The sequence below is a fragment of the Bubalus kerabau genome, chromosome 10, assembly GCF_029407905.1.
Source record: "Bubalus kerabau isolate K-KA32 ecotype Philippines breed swamp buffalo chromosome 10, PCC_UOA_SB_1v2, whole genome shotgun sequence".
Lineage (NCBI taxonomy): Eukaryota > Metazoa > Chordata > Mammalia > Artiodactyla > Bovidae > Bubalus > Bubalus kerabau.
The window spans coordinates 74040680-74055116 of record NC_073633.1 but is presented as its reverse complement, the minus strand read 5'-3'; the positions used below and the strand labels follow the sequence as shown (position 1 = coordinate 74055116).

General features: G+C 43.6%; 2 long non-coding RNA genes across 2 annotated transcripts in view; one reads left to right on the top strand and one right to left on the bottom strand.

Moving 5' to 3' along the window:
• The window catches only part of LOC129621578 (uncharacterized), a 42243-nt gene extending 30259 nt beyond the window's left edge, over positions 1 to 11984 (bottom strand). The window contains exon 1 of the long non-coding RNA XR_008699461.1: positions 11933 to 11984. This is a non-coding gene — a long non-coding RNA (uncharacterized LOC129621578). The remainder of the gene's footprint in view (positions 1 to 11932) is intronic.
• Positions 5284 to 13046, top strand: LOC129621577 (uncharacterized). The gene is made up of 6 exons (XR_008699460.1): positions 5284 to 5380; positions 6226 to 6315; positions 7830 to 7932; positions 8126 to 10974; positions 11327 to 11443; positions 12151 to 13046. It is a non-coding gene; the product is annotated as an uncharacterized LOC129621577 (long non-coding RNA).
• Positions 13047 to 14437: the final 1391 nt, after the last annotated feature.

Sequence of the window (14437 nt, the reverse complement as noted above, 5' to 3'; positions counted from 1 at the left end):
CAGTTCTTCTGTGTATTCTTTCCACCTCTTCTTAATATCTTCTGCTTCTCTTAGGTCCATACCACTTCTGTCCTTTATCGAGCCCATCTTTGCATGAAATGTTCCCTTGGTATCTCTAATTTTCTTGAAGAGATCCCCAGTCTTTCCCATTCTGTTGTTTTCCTCTATTTCTTTGCATTGATAGCTGAAGAAGGCTTTCTTATCTCTTCTTGCTATTCTTTGGAACTCTGCATTCAGATGCTTATATCTTTCCTTTTCTCCTTTGCTTTTCACTTCTCTTCTTTTCACAGCTATTTGTAAGGCCTCCTCAGACAGCCATTTTGCTTTTTTGCATTTCTTTTCCATGGGGATGGTCTTGATCCCTGTCTCCTGAACAGTGTCACGAACCTCATTCAATAGTTAATGAGGCACTCTATCTGTCAGATCTAGGCCCTTAAATCTATTTCTCACTTCCACTGCTAAGTCGCTTCAGTCGTATCCGACTCTGTGCGACCCCATAGACAGCAGCCCACCAGGCTCCCCCATCCCTGGGATTCTCCAGGCAAGAACACTGGAGTGGGTTGCCATTTCCTTCTCCAATGCATGAAAGTGAAAAGTGAAAGTGAAGTCGCTCAGTCGTGTCTGACTCCTAGCGACCCCATGGACTGCAGCCTACCAGGCCCCTCCGTCCACGGGATTTTCCAGGCAAGAGTACTAGAGTGGGTTGCCATTGCCTTCTCTGTGGTTTTCCCTACTTTCTTCAATTTCAGTCTGAATTTGGCAATAAGGAGTTCATGATCTGAGCCACAGTCAGCTTCTGGTCCTGTTTTTGTTGACTGTATAGAGCTTCTCCATCTTTGGCTGCAAAGAACATAATCAATCTGATTTCAGTGTTGACCATCTGGTGATGTCCTTGCGTAGAGTCTTCTCTTGTGTTGTTGGAAGAGGGTGTTTGCTATGACCAGTGCATTTTCTTTGCAAAACTCTATTAGTCTTTGCCCTGCTTCATTCCGTATTCCAAGGCCAAATTTGCCTGTTACTCCAGGTGTTTCTTGACTTCCTACTTTTGCATTCCAGTCCCCTATAATGAAAAGGACATCTTTTTTGGGTGCTAGTTCTAAAAGGTCTTATAGGTCTTCATAGAACCGTTCAACTCATCGAAAAAGCAAGAGAGGTCCAGAAAAACATCTATTTCTGCTTAATTGACTATGCCAAAGCCTTTGACTGTGTGCATCACAATAAACTGTGGAAAATTCTGAAAGAGATGGGAATACCAGACCACCTGACCTGCCTCTTGAGAAATGTATATGCAGGTCAGGAAGTAACAGTTAGAACTGGACATGGAACAACAGACTGGTTCCAAATAGGAAAAGGAGAACGTCAAGGCTGTATATTGTCACCCTGCTTATTTAACTTCTATGCAGAGTACATCATGAGAAACGCTGGGCTGGAAGAAGCACAAGCTGGAATCAAGATTGCCGGGAGAAATATCAATAACCTCAGATATGCAGATGACACCACCCTTATGGCAGAAAGTGAAGAGGAACTCAAAAGCCTCTTGATGAAGGTGAAAGAGGAGAGAAAAAGTTGGCTTAAAGCTCAACGTTCAGAAGACAAAGATCATGGCATCTTGTCCCATCTCTTCATGGGAAATAGATGGGGAAACAGTGGAAACAGTGTCAGACTTTATTTTTTGGGGCTCCAAAATCACTGCAGATGGTGGCTGCAGCCATGAAATTAAAAGATGCTTACTCCTTGGAAGAAAAGTTATGACCAACCTAGATAGCATATTGAAAAGCAGAGACATTACTTTGCCAACAAAGGTCCGTCTAGTCAAGGCTATGGTTTTTCCAGTGGTCATGTACGGATGTGAGAGTTGGACTGTGAAGAAAGCTGAGCACCAAAGAATTGATGCTTTTGAACTGTGGTGTTGGAGAGTTCTCCTACAGGAGAACTCAAAGATATTATTATGTATAGACCCTGATGCTGAGAAAGATTGAAGGCAGGAGAAGGGGACGACAGAGGAGGAGATGGCTGGATGGCATCACTGACTCGATGGACATGAGTCTGAGTGAACTCCGGGAGTTGGTGATGGACACGGAGGCCTGGCGTGCTGTGATTCATGGGGTCTCAAAGAGTCGGACAGGACTGAGCGGCTGAACTGAACTGAACTGAAATAGCCTGGTATCATGTCAAGCCTTGCATCCCATACTTCAGCTATTAAGTTGTTGGCTAATATTACACAGTGGATTTTGATTCGGATCAGTTAGAGCTAATAGCAATTTTCAGTAAAATATTAACCAAACACACACAAAAGTCGCTCGTGTGGCTCCATCCTCTCCTTCAATAGGATTAATCGAGTTAGCTATTTACTCTTTCCAGCACTCCAGTGTTTTCCCACCTTCCACTCCAAACAAGAAAATGACACTAAATTCATTTAATACAAACTTATATTATTGTCTGAGGCATTTTAAGCAATGCTTAATTTAATTTCCTTGTTTGGAGTGTGGTATTGGAGAACAGAACCACAGAGTAATGTAAAAATGGGATTCGTGTATCTACCAGACACCCAGCTATATTCTCCAGTGAGTCACAAGAGCTCTGTTTACATTCAATTGCAATTCAAATGTGCCAAATCACCTCTCTGTCCTGTGGTAAAAAGAGAAGCCAGCCTCTGAAAGCAGATCATTCCACCCCAGGCTGACAAACCCTGAGGGTTTGACCTTCAGGATGTGGTACAAGTCCTCTTATTTGATTAGAATTCTGACAGGTCAAACAGGTAGAGTGTTCATATTCTCTTGGCCTAGTAATCAGCGTGCTAGAGTTCTAGACCTTTCTGCCTGGGTAGATGGAAATAATCTTTTTTGAGCATCTTTAATGTGCCAGGCATTAAAAAATAAAAGACTAACAGTGTTTCATTTTTAAGCTCCTTAAAAATCCTGTGGGTAAAGAGGGGGTAAAATCCCTATTATATGTTTAAAAACAATGAGAAGCAGAGAGGATATGTAATTTGTCCAAGACCACATAGCCAGTAAGTGTGCATACAATCATGTGCCCTTCGGTGCTGGCATTTTGCATGGATCTGTCAGGTCTAAGTGCAAAGGATCAGTCCAGTGTGGGCCAGAGTTTCTGAAGGAGTCAAGAATGGTGAGCTTCAGCCAGGCCACAGAGTCCCTGAACTGGTATGCAAAATTGGTATGCATGTACACCTTTTTGAGGAGGGGGTTTATAGCTGTCTTCAGTTCTGAAAAGTCTTTCTGATTTTAAAAAATAATAAGCACTACTGCCCTGAGCTTTCCATGAGGACCAGTGAGTGAGGACTTTGGGGCACTCAACACACATGATTCTCATTCTGCACTTGGACTTGGCCAGATACTTGAGTAATAATAATAGGGTAACAACTATGATTTGTTGAGGACTTACTGGGTGCCAGCTCTGCTGAGTGCTCTCATCGATTGGCTGGGGCAAAGGTCAGGGAAGGTCTCTGGCGTTCTTTTTAGAGCCCTTGGTCCTGCCTGGTAGTAATAAGAACAGAGAATGTATCAAGTGTTCCTGGTCCCTTGATTGGAATAACACTATCCAAAAGGGAGAAAAGGAAAGACTGATGTGAGAGCCAGCAAGCTGGACTTGTGGCTTCTTTTCTGCCATCAACTCCAAATGGCTTTAAGTAGAATACTCTTGTTACTCTCATATACCTGTCTCTAAAATAAAAATACCTAGCTCCCATTCCCCCTGTTAGTAAGCCAACAAAACAAAACACAAGACAAACTTTAAAAATACGTGGGTATTACTTAAGATTATGAAATGAGCTCCCAGTCATCTAATGCAGCTCTGTTCATCTCACTGACATCTTAGAGTACTTGTTTCCAAACATGCTGTGGGGATAAAATAATGAAGACATAACACCCGGCCTCCAGGAGGTTAAAATGTAGTATGTACAGACAAGCAGGTATAGAAAATAGCTGAGGCACAGGTAGAATAGAGTAAATGTAGGAAGAAAGTTATCAGTTACTTGCTATGGGGGGTCAAAGAGGGAGAAATGTCTGGCTTGGGGAAGGAAATCAGAGAAGGCATTGGTAGCAGATGGTATCTGAAGATGTGAAAGGATGTCACTAGGGCAGAGGACATTTTCAAAGGCCCGAGCAGCAGAAGGCTGTGTAAGGGCCTGAGTAATCTGGGGCATGGTTAGGTGATCAGGAGCCACAAGGTTGCCTGGAGGGTAAGGCCTACCTCAATGCAAGTCAGACTGCTAGCCTGGAGGGAGGGTCAGACATATTTACATGTTACTCCTAGAAAGTCTGATTTTCTTTTTGGCCATGCCACAAGTCTTGCAGGATTTTTAGTTTCCTGACCAGGGATTGAACCTCAGGCCCAGGGCAGCGAACACTCTGAGTCCTAACCACTGGACCCCCAGAGAATCTGATTTAAAGGCTTTGATTGAAGATTGCAGTTTGGAATTTTTTTAATCCCCTTGGATGATTCTAGCGTTGCAGCCAACATTGAGAACCACTGGACTAGATGGTCTACAAGGTCTCCTCTAGCCTCTGAGAAAATTGTGCCCTTTTTGAGAAAAGGGACTGGTTTGAAAATGTGGGTGAAAAGTCAAAGTGTTAGTCACTCAGTTGTGTCCGACTCTTTGTGACCCCAAGGACTGTAGTCCTCCTGGCTCCTCTGTCCACGGAAGTCTCCAGGCAAGAATACTGGAGTGGGTTGCCATTCCCTTCTCCAGGTGATCTTCCCTACCCAGGGATCAAACCCAGATCTCTTGCACTGCAGGCAGATTCTTTACCATCTGAGCCACCAGGGAAGCTGTGGGTAGCTGGCTGTAATTGCTAAAAGTGGATTTTAAGTCCTTTGCCTTCAGGCAATGGGTTCCTGAATAATTGCAGAGGGTTGTTCTAAGAGCACAGGTCCAAAGCCCAGCTACATCCATAATGTGAATGAATTAAGTGGGCCTGGTAGGGACTGGCAGTCTAGTCATCCTGCCCCATCCAAAGTGGGCAGCCTCTTCTTAGCTCCAGCTGAGTGCTACTAAGTAGTATTGTTGGCCTGGGGTTGCCAAGTCGTGTGACTGCAAGAAAAGCCGAGCAAAACATAAGGGCAAGCCAGATTCAGTCAGCAGGTCTTTGGTTTGATGCCTCCAACTTAGAGTTTTCATCATTGAAAAGAACTGGCTTTCTTTCTATTAAGTGATTGCTACCTGACGAGCGATCTTGAGAGAGACAACGCCTGTGTTGACTTCAAGGGCTTTCCATGCATGCTCAGCTGCTCAGTTGTGTCCGACTCTTTGCACCTCCATGGACTATAACCCACCAGGCTCCTCTATCCATGGGATTTCCCAGTCAAGAATGCTGGAGTGGGTTGCCACTTCCTCCTCCTCCAGGGGATCTTCCTGACCCAGGTATCGAACCCCTATTTCCTGTGTCTCATGTATTGCCAGGCAGATTCTTTACCACTGAGCCACCTAGGAAGCCCTTCAAGTGCTTTACTTCTTTTAAAACTGTAACTTTCTGCTGAGGAAACATAAAAATCTCCCGTGTGCATTTATCAACTAATGATCGGTGTTATTTTAACTATACCGATTTCTTCTTATATTATTTTCAACTAACTCCTAGGTATCATATTATCTTATTCATCAATATTTAAATATAATCATAATACATTTATAACACCTAAAAACAAGCATTTCTTTAAAAATATCCAGTGTTCAATTTCCAATTTCAAAATGGCATATAATTTTTTTTTAAATTTTGTTTGTTTGAATCAGAATACAAGTAAAGTCCACACATTACAACTGATTGACATGCTTATATTCACTTTTGATACCAATTTTTGCACATTGATCCTGCTGAAGTGGCTATTATTAACGTGTTTGCATGTAACCTTCGACTAAAGGATTTGTAAAAATGTAATGAAGGTTTGCAAGGCCAAGTTCTGTGATTATGTGAGAAGTAAGTTTGATATAGTAAGTCTTATAAACAGCTAAATTCTGTCAAAGAAAAATCCATTTTTAATACATGATTGAATATTGATAATTAATGGGAACTATGAGGAAGTCATATGCAAAGATTAATTACCAACTGAGCTCTGAGAACATTTTTTCTTCCTTTGTAATCTTACCTCCTGAGAGAAATAGTCTATATTGGTCCTAGAGTGAATTGACAGATATGTCCAGAAAGAAAAGCCACAAAGTTTAATCTTTATTGGTCATGCTTAATTGGATGAACTATTATTTTTTATTTGCAGAGACAATATTTTTCAGCTAATTCTTTCTGCAGTGCTGGAATGGAGAGGTGGGGCCGTGTAGCCTTTCTCACTAAGCTGGATACAGGGGATGTGAGTACCATAGTTATGATTATTTCTCCTTATTATTAATAGAAGTGCTTGAAATCAACTCCTTCCAATGGAAAATTTAATTGTCTGAATCAAGGCCATCCTCTACAGGCCATCTGTCTTCATGGCTGTCATTAAACTCTGACAAAAAGCGATGCCTTGGGCTTCTTGCTTCAGAAAGTAACTTGAGTGAAATTGACCCCTGAAATCTAACTTCATTAAAATAAGGAAAAATATTGTGAGTCCATCAGATAAAAAGATATGGACTTCCTTGGTGGTCCAGTGGTTAAGAATCCACCTGCCAATGCAGGGCACACAGGTTTGATCCCTGGTCCTGCAAGATCCCGCATGCTTCGGAGCAACTAAGCCTGCATGCCACAACTATTAAGCTGACCACCTAGAGCATATGCTCGGCGACAAGAGAAGCCACCACAATGAGAAGCCCACGCACTGCAACGAAGTGTAGCCCTTGCTCGCCAAAACCAGAGAAAGCCTGAGTATAGCAATGAAGACCTAGCACAGCCCAAAATAACTAAATAAATAATCAATCAATTAAGAAAAAAAAAAAAGCCAGACAAGCTTGGCTGTTTGCCTTCCTGGTACACACTGTATTTGCCCATCCACCTAGGCTTCTGCTGTGAGGCGTCTGCAGGCCAGTCTGTGACTGGCAGCAGCTCAGATTCAGTTTGCAAAAGGTGCCTGGTGGCCGGTGGCTAATTACACGTTTGATGAACTTGTTGTTAAGACAATGCCGCATGTGTCCTCCCCTGGCTGCAAATTGCCAGGTTACTGGAGAGTTTCCTGTATGGATACTAATTATGCCTAATTTGGTCCTGAGATTTCCTCATTTGTCTTTCTGTCACAAAGTTTGTCATTACAAATCTCTCACGTTGATTGGGAGTGAGGCTAAATTTCTGATGGTTCACACATGTAATAAAGCCATTCAGGAAACCAGCGGTGTTCAGCAGTCTTTCTAAAACATAGAACATCCATGGTTATTTGCATCCCTGAGACAAGTTTGCTTTCTCTAAGTGTTTGTTTTCACAGCAAATTAATTACCTGCAAAACAGAATCAAAGCTTCCAGATGTGATGCCTTGTGGAAAGGATAGCCATGTGCTACCTGGAGAGGGACAGTCATTATGTTCCTGAGGGGAATGCATTTAACCCCACATTGGTGGAGGGGGAGGGGACTTGCTCCCCAAGGTGGGTGGAGACATATGCCAGCCCACTATTCGCTCCATGTTACCCCTGCCTGGGAGGTCCTGGAGAAGAGAGGGCTTTGCTTGAATACTGTAAGTAGCAAGCAGCCCCTTGATAGCAACTTCATTAACCAGGGGGTTCTTGAGAGCTAGAGCCCCACTGCTGGCTGGGTTTCTGTCTGTGGGCAGTGGGAGCACAGGCCAGAATTAAAACCTTCAGGATGGGATTGGGGGACCTCTTGCTCCTCTTCACATTTGCCTGTTTTTGCAAGGAGCCTGATTAAGACACTGACTCTCAAAAATATTTTTCTCCTAAGACAACTCAGATACTTCATCTCCCAAGAAAAAATCCTCGTGAGTATCCCTGATTCCAAACCTGAGACTAAGGATGTTGTGCGATGAAGACAGTGAAAGATGGAGGTGAGGAAGCATTGAGAGAGGGTAGAGGTGAAGATGGATGTAGATGCTGGCGGGGTGCTGGGGACAGGGCAGGACAGAGGCAGGAATTGAGATGAGCAGATCGTTCCAGAGCTGACCTGGCTGTAGGGAGTTGGAGTGGTAGTAGGCAGGTACTGAAAAGCATCATTTCCTTTTATTTTTTTTCTGTGCCCAGAATTCCGCTGGACCCTAGTGAGAATCTTGCAAGTAGAGAGAAACATCTTCTGAACAATACAGAATGTACAAAAGAACGGCGGAGGATGAGGGATGTTTGAAGTGTTTAAATCTCATGCATAATTACTAAGATATTAACATTTTTCTGGGAAAATTAAAGAAATTTAGAATCAAATATAATTTTTTTCAGTACAGAAATGTAAATTTTGCATTTTACCATTTGATCAAAGGAAAACCCACTGACAAAATGAGAGCTCTTGAAGATGTAGTGTAGGTTACTTTCTTTAAGATTAAATTTGTTTATAATCTAGGGTGAGATTTAGTAAAGTCTTCACTTTTAGGTGAAGTTTTAACTGATCTCACTTTCCATTTATTCATTCATCAAATATTACTGAATGTCTAATCTGTGCCAAGTTTTCATTTAGAAAATATTATATGGTTCCTTTCTGAGAAACTTTGTTAACCATGTTGTTTTACATTATTAAAGCCTTGCTAGAATATTGCAATTCTTACCTTGAGAATTCATTCTCTGACACTTAAAATATCTTCCTTCCTAGGACTCTGTGATGCTAGAGAGAACCCATGTGCCAGAAGCTGGTTCTCATCACTGAGTTCAGAGTTAGAACTCTCTGCCTTTACTCTCTTAGCTCCAAAGTGAGGGTATGTACAGAGAACACGTTTTGTGGATACCTAGTATGGACCAGGTGCTTTACAAAAATAATCCCATTTAATTTTAATTCTCACAACCTACAGATAGGTAAGATTTCCATTTTATAGTTCCAAAACACTGAGGTTAGGAGAGATGATGAAACGTGTATGAAATCAAGTAGTTGGGAGGTATTGGCATTGGTAACCCTCTTTGTATTTCAGCATATCATCCATTTAATCAATGCAGAACTTTATCTTCTTAAATTAATTAATTTTTTTTTGGTTGCCCTGAGTCTTTGCTGCTGTGAGAGAACTTTCTCTAGTTGCCGCGACCAGAGGCCACCCTCTTATTGTGGAACACAGGCCCTAGGGTGTGTAGTTTTCAGCAGATGCGGTGCATGAGCTTAGTTGCCCCAAGGCACGTGGAATCTCCCCAGACTAGGGATCAAACTGGTTTCCTCTGCATTTCAAGGTGAATTCTTAACCACTGGATCCCTAGGGAAGTCCATTATACAGAATTTTATTGAGCACCTTCTATGTGCTAGGCACAGTTCCTGGCACTAGGATACAGTGATGACAAAAACAAAGTCTCTTCCTCATGGAGTCTCTAGCCTGGTGGTAAGAAGACAGTAGAGACATGTGAAGAGAACAGGGGCCGTGGGGAGGAGATGAAGAAACATGAAGTCGTGGAAGGGGATAGAGAACTGAACGGCGAGGCCGGCTCTTGAGCATCTTCCCATTCAGCCTCAGGCCTGTCTCCAGCAGAGGGCACCGTGTTGCCTGTCTCTTTCCTGGATGGGAAGAGAATGTGTGGGGCTGCCTGTGGGTGCACAAATGGGCACTGGGTGGAGGGCTCAGAGTGAGGGCAGTGAAATAGAGGATGGAGGAGGAACAAGGAGACCAAGCAAGACTTTTGAAGAGAGACTGTTCCTTGGGCATCAGCTCACTTGTCTCTTTATGTTCTCCTTCAACTCTTTAATGACTTCCCAGCACACCCAGTCTTCCTCACCTGCACTGGGACCTTTGCCACAACCTCTATTTCCTGGGCGACTCTTCTCTGAAGATGGTAGGTATCACCACTGTCCCTCCCAGCCCCTTAGATGTCACCATTTCCTGTGACCTTGCCTTGTCTTCTTTATAATATGCCTCCAGCGGTTCAGTCCTCCAGGGTCCATTCAGTGACCAGATAGCGAATTTTTTTTCAGTACAAAGTCAGCTGATTATGCATTTGTATTACATTTTGATAGGCTACAAATCTGCCTAAGGTTGAAGTGTCCCAGGACTTTTTCTTATCTTTATTTGCACCTCTTTGATGATCTCATCCACCTTCAAGGGTTTTAAATGCATCTATAAACAGACAAATAGATGACTCGAATTTATATTCCATGTAGACTACCTTCTCTATCTGACTTTTCCACTGGGAAGTCTAATAAACATCTCAAGATCAAGATTGTATGTCCAAATCCTCGTTTCCATTTGTAGCCTTCTCTATCTGGTAGGTCAGATGTAAAGAATCCACCTGCAATGCAAGAGACCTGGGTTGGGACCTGGGGAAGGGCTTGGCAACCCATTCCAGCATGCTTTCCTGGAAAATCCCACGGACAGAGAGGCCTGGGAGGCTATAGTCCATGGGGTCGCAAAGAATCTGATACGACTGAGCAACTAAGAACAGCACTAAGTATTAACGAATGGCAACTTCATTTTCCCATCTGCTCAGGACAAGAAGTTTGGGGTCATCCTTTCATCTTCCTTTATTCAAACACCCTGAAAGGGTTGGTTCACCTTCAAATAAATCTAGAATCTTTTCTCATCATTTCCTCTGCTACCACTTTGGTCTAAGTCAACATCATGTCTCACTTTGGTCATTCCAACAACCTTCTACCTTTCCTTCTGTTGGTCTGCTCAACTCAGCAGCCTGCGTGATCTTGTTAAAAAAGCAAATCAGATCAGCTGGCTCCTTGGATTACACCCTCCAGTGGTTTTCCCCTCACCCTGAGGAGTCGAGCTGGAAACTGCTCTCTTCACTGCCACTTTCTGGAAAAAAACAAAACCAGACACAAGTCCTGCCTGCTCGAGACCACTGCCCTTTTGTTCTGCCTCCCTCGCCGTGAGAGCACCAGGACTGCTGATGTTTTCAGGGCCACACCTGGGTTCCTGTTATCCTCACATGCTAATCAGCTGGTCATTTTCAAGTTGGTCAAGGTTAGATTTGCTAGGAAATGTCTACCCCAGATCCGGGAACTCTTCCCTCCTAGCCCTGGAAGATAAGACCCTCTAGTGGCTTTATCTAAGGAGAGATTGTCCCCTTTGTCCCCACCCAGATAGGAGTCACCACTCTGTCACCACATGGGAGCCCACACCTATAGGAAATGCCTGTTTGTTTCAGCAACTTCGAACCCAGCAGCTTTCTTCTACTTGGGCCTTCAACCACTTTTCTCTTTTTTCTTCCCTTTAAGAAAACTAAGTCTGTTTTAATTTTATGGGCTTGACAGAACTAGGACAATAGGACAATGTTTGCTCGGATCAAATTTTTTTGTGCGAATTTTTTTGGCAGAATCAGTGTTTGCAAGAAGCAGATAAAACTTGACTGTGGGAGAACCTCGCTGTAGCAAGCAGCTGCCTGCCAGCAAAATCTCCAGTTAACAACAGAGCTGGAGTCATTGTTAGCCAGGTAGGAGAGATGGGGAGGGAAGAAAAAGCCCCAGAGCTTCCTTGTTAGGCTCTAAATGAATTGGTTGTTTAGCAATTACTGTAAGACAGCAGATCTGGGTACATGAGCTCTCTAAAGATAACATCTCAACTCAGTTTGCCCTCCTTACACAACACAGGTATGTATGCATCAAGCAGGCCTCGCAGCCCCGAGATATTTTATTCACCTCACACTCAGAGGAGTTCACTGACTGGAATTCAATAGAAACTGTTCTCTGTGTGAAAGTAATTTCAGAAAGTAATCTAGTTTATGGAAATGAAAGGCATCAAAACACAAAAAAACACTGTGTCTCTACAAGTACTTTGCCTCAAATATTTGACATGGAAATTTGTATAATCCCTCTGGGGGCACATGGGTTTCACCAGTGTTAACATCTTTTGAAATGAATTTCACAAATGTTTATTTGCTGTGCCAGGCTGACAAATAATTTAAAATATCAAGGCATCTTACCGGAATCAGACTTGATGACAGGGATCTCAGATGACTGTGGAGGTTAAAGGGTGTGAATTTTAATTGGGTGTTGGGGGATGACGTCACTTTCAAATACCACCCTGGGGAGCAAAGGTGTCACTTAGCTGCTATGGTTCCCCAAACTTCCTTGCTCTGTAATGTATCGCAGAAATGACAATGGATGGTCATTGCCATATTCCGCTTTATTTCTCACACAGAAAACCAGTCTTGTTGCACCTGCCTGGAGGGAGAGAGAAAGGAGGGTGCTGAAGCAACGGGCAGGCTCGGGTCTGACGTGGGCACCTAGTGGAACAGCGAGAGCTGCTTCTTGCCAGTCCTTGAGAAAAGAGCAGGCACAAGATGAGCAGAAGACAGGCCTTAGGTTAGAAGAGAATCAAGGGAGAGAAAGCGCAAAGCTTGTGTTGTCCATCATCTGAACCTGAATATCCATGAGAAACCCCCTTTTCTTCTGTTGTGGGATACTGGCTTGTCATTTTAGAGAGCCCCTTGTGGCTTTGTGAGAACCCTTCCCCCACCTGCAGGAGGACCGTCATGATGAAGGCCTTACCCTGGAGCAGTGGTCCTTTAGAATTGGCACAGTTTCCTCATGGCACATCCAGTGGTTCAAACACTGCTGTTTCACAGAAGGTCAACTGCTCGGCTGGGTCTACATGGTGGGGAAGGAGCAGAGCCTGTTGCAGACCATGGTTGCCACTCCTTAGCCCGGCATCCTCCCTGCCTCCAATCACATTTCTCAGCTTCAGTTCAGTTCAGTCACTCAGTCATGTCCGACTCTTTGTGACCCCATGGACTGTAGCATGCCAGGCTTCTCTGCCCATCACCAACTCCTGGAGTTTGCTCAGACTCAGATCCATCAAGTCCATGATGCCATCCAACCATCTCATCCTCTGTCGTTCCCTTCTCCTCCTGCCTTCAGTCTTTCCCAGCATCAGGGTCTTTTCCAATGAATCAGCTCTTCACATCAGGTGGCCAAAGTATTGGAGTTTCAGCTTCAGCATCAGTCCTTCCAGTGAATATTCAGGACTGATTTCCTTTAGGAATGACTGGTTGGATCTCCTTGCAGTCCAAGGGACTCTCAAGAGTCTTCTCCAACACCACAGTTCAAAAGCATCAATTCTTCTGCACTCAGCTTCCTTTATGATCCAACTCTCACATCCATACATGACTACTGGAAAAACCATAGCTTTGACTAGATGGACCTTTGTTGGTAAAGTAATATCTCTGCTTTTTAATATGCTGTCTAGGTTGGTCATAGCTTTTCTTCCAAGGAGCAAGTGTCTTTTAATTTCATGGCTGCAGTCATCATCTGCAGTGATTTTGGAGCCCATGAAAATAAAGTCTCTCACTGTTTCTATTGTTTCCCCATCTATTTGCCATGAAGTGATGGGACCCATTGCCATTTTCTTAGTTTTTTGAATGTTGAGTTTTAAGCCAGCTTTTTCACTCTCCTCTTTCACTTGCATCAAGAGGCTCTTTAGTTCCTCCTAGTATTCTGCCATTGGAGAAGGCAATGGCACCCCACTCCAGTACTATTGCCTGGAAAATCCCATGGACGGAGGATTCTGGTAGGCTGCAGTCCATGGGGTTGCTAGGAGTTGGACACAACTGAGAGACTTCACTTTCACTTTTCACTTTCATGCATTAGAAAAGGAAATGGCAACCCACTCCAGTGTTCTTGCCTGGAGAATCCCAGGGACGGGGGAGCCTGGTGGGCTGCCATCTCTGGGGTCACACAGAGTCGGATACGACTGAAGCGACTTAGCAGCAGCAGCAGCTATCTGCCGTAGAGTGGTGTCATCTGCATACCAATATCTGCATATTGATATTTCTCCTGGCAATCTTGATTCCAGCTTGTGCTTCATCAAGCCTGGCATTTTGCGTGATGTACTCTGCATATAATTTAAATAAGCAAGGTGACCGTATACAGCCTCGATGTTCTCCTTTCCCGATTTGGAACCAGTCAGTTTTTCCATGTCCAGTTCTAACTGTTGCTTCCTGACCTGCATACAGATTTCTCAGGAGGCAGGTCAGGTTGTCTGGTATACCCATCTCTTGAAGAATTTTCCACAGTTTGTTGTGATCCACACAGTCAAAAGCTTTGGCATAGTCAATGAAGTAGAAGTAGATGTTTTTCTGGAATTCTCTTGCTTTTTCTATGATCCAGGGGATGTTGGCAATTTGATCTCTGGTTCCTCTTCCTTTTCTAAATTCAGCTTGAACATCTGGAAGTTTATGGTTCATGTACTGTTGAAACCTTGTTTGGAGAATTTTTAGCATTACTTTGGTTTCCCCTGTGGCTCAGCTGGTAAAGAATCTGCCGGTGATGCAGGAGAGCTGGGTTCGACCCCTGGGTTGGGAAGATTCCCCTAGAGAAGAGAAAGGCTACCCACTCTAGTATTCTGGGCTGAAGAATTCCATGGACTGTATTAATCCATGGGGTCACAAAGAGTCTGACATGACTAAGTGACTTTCACTTGCAAGTGT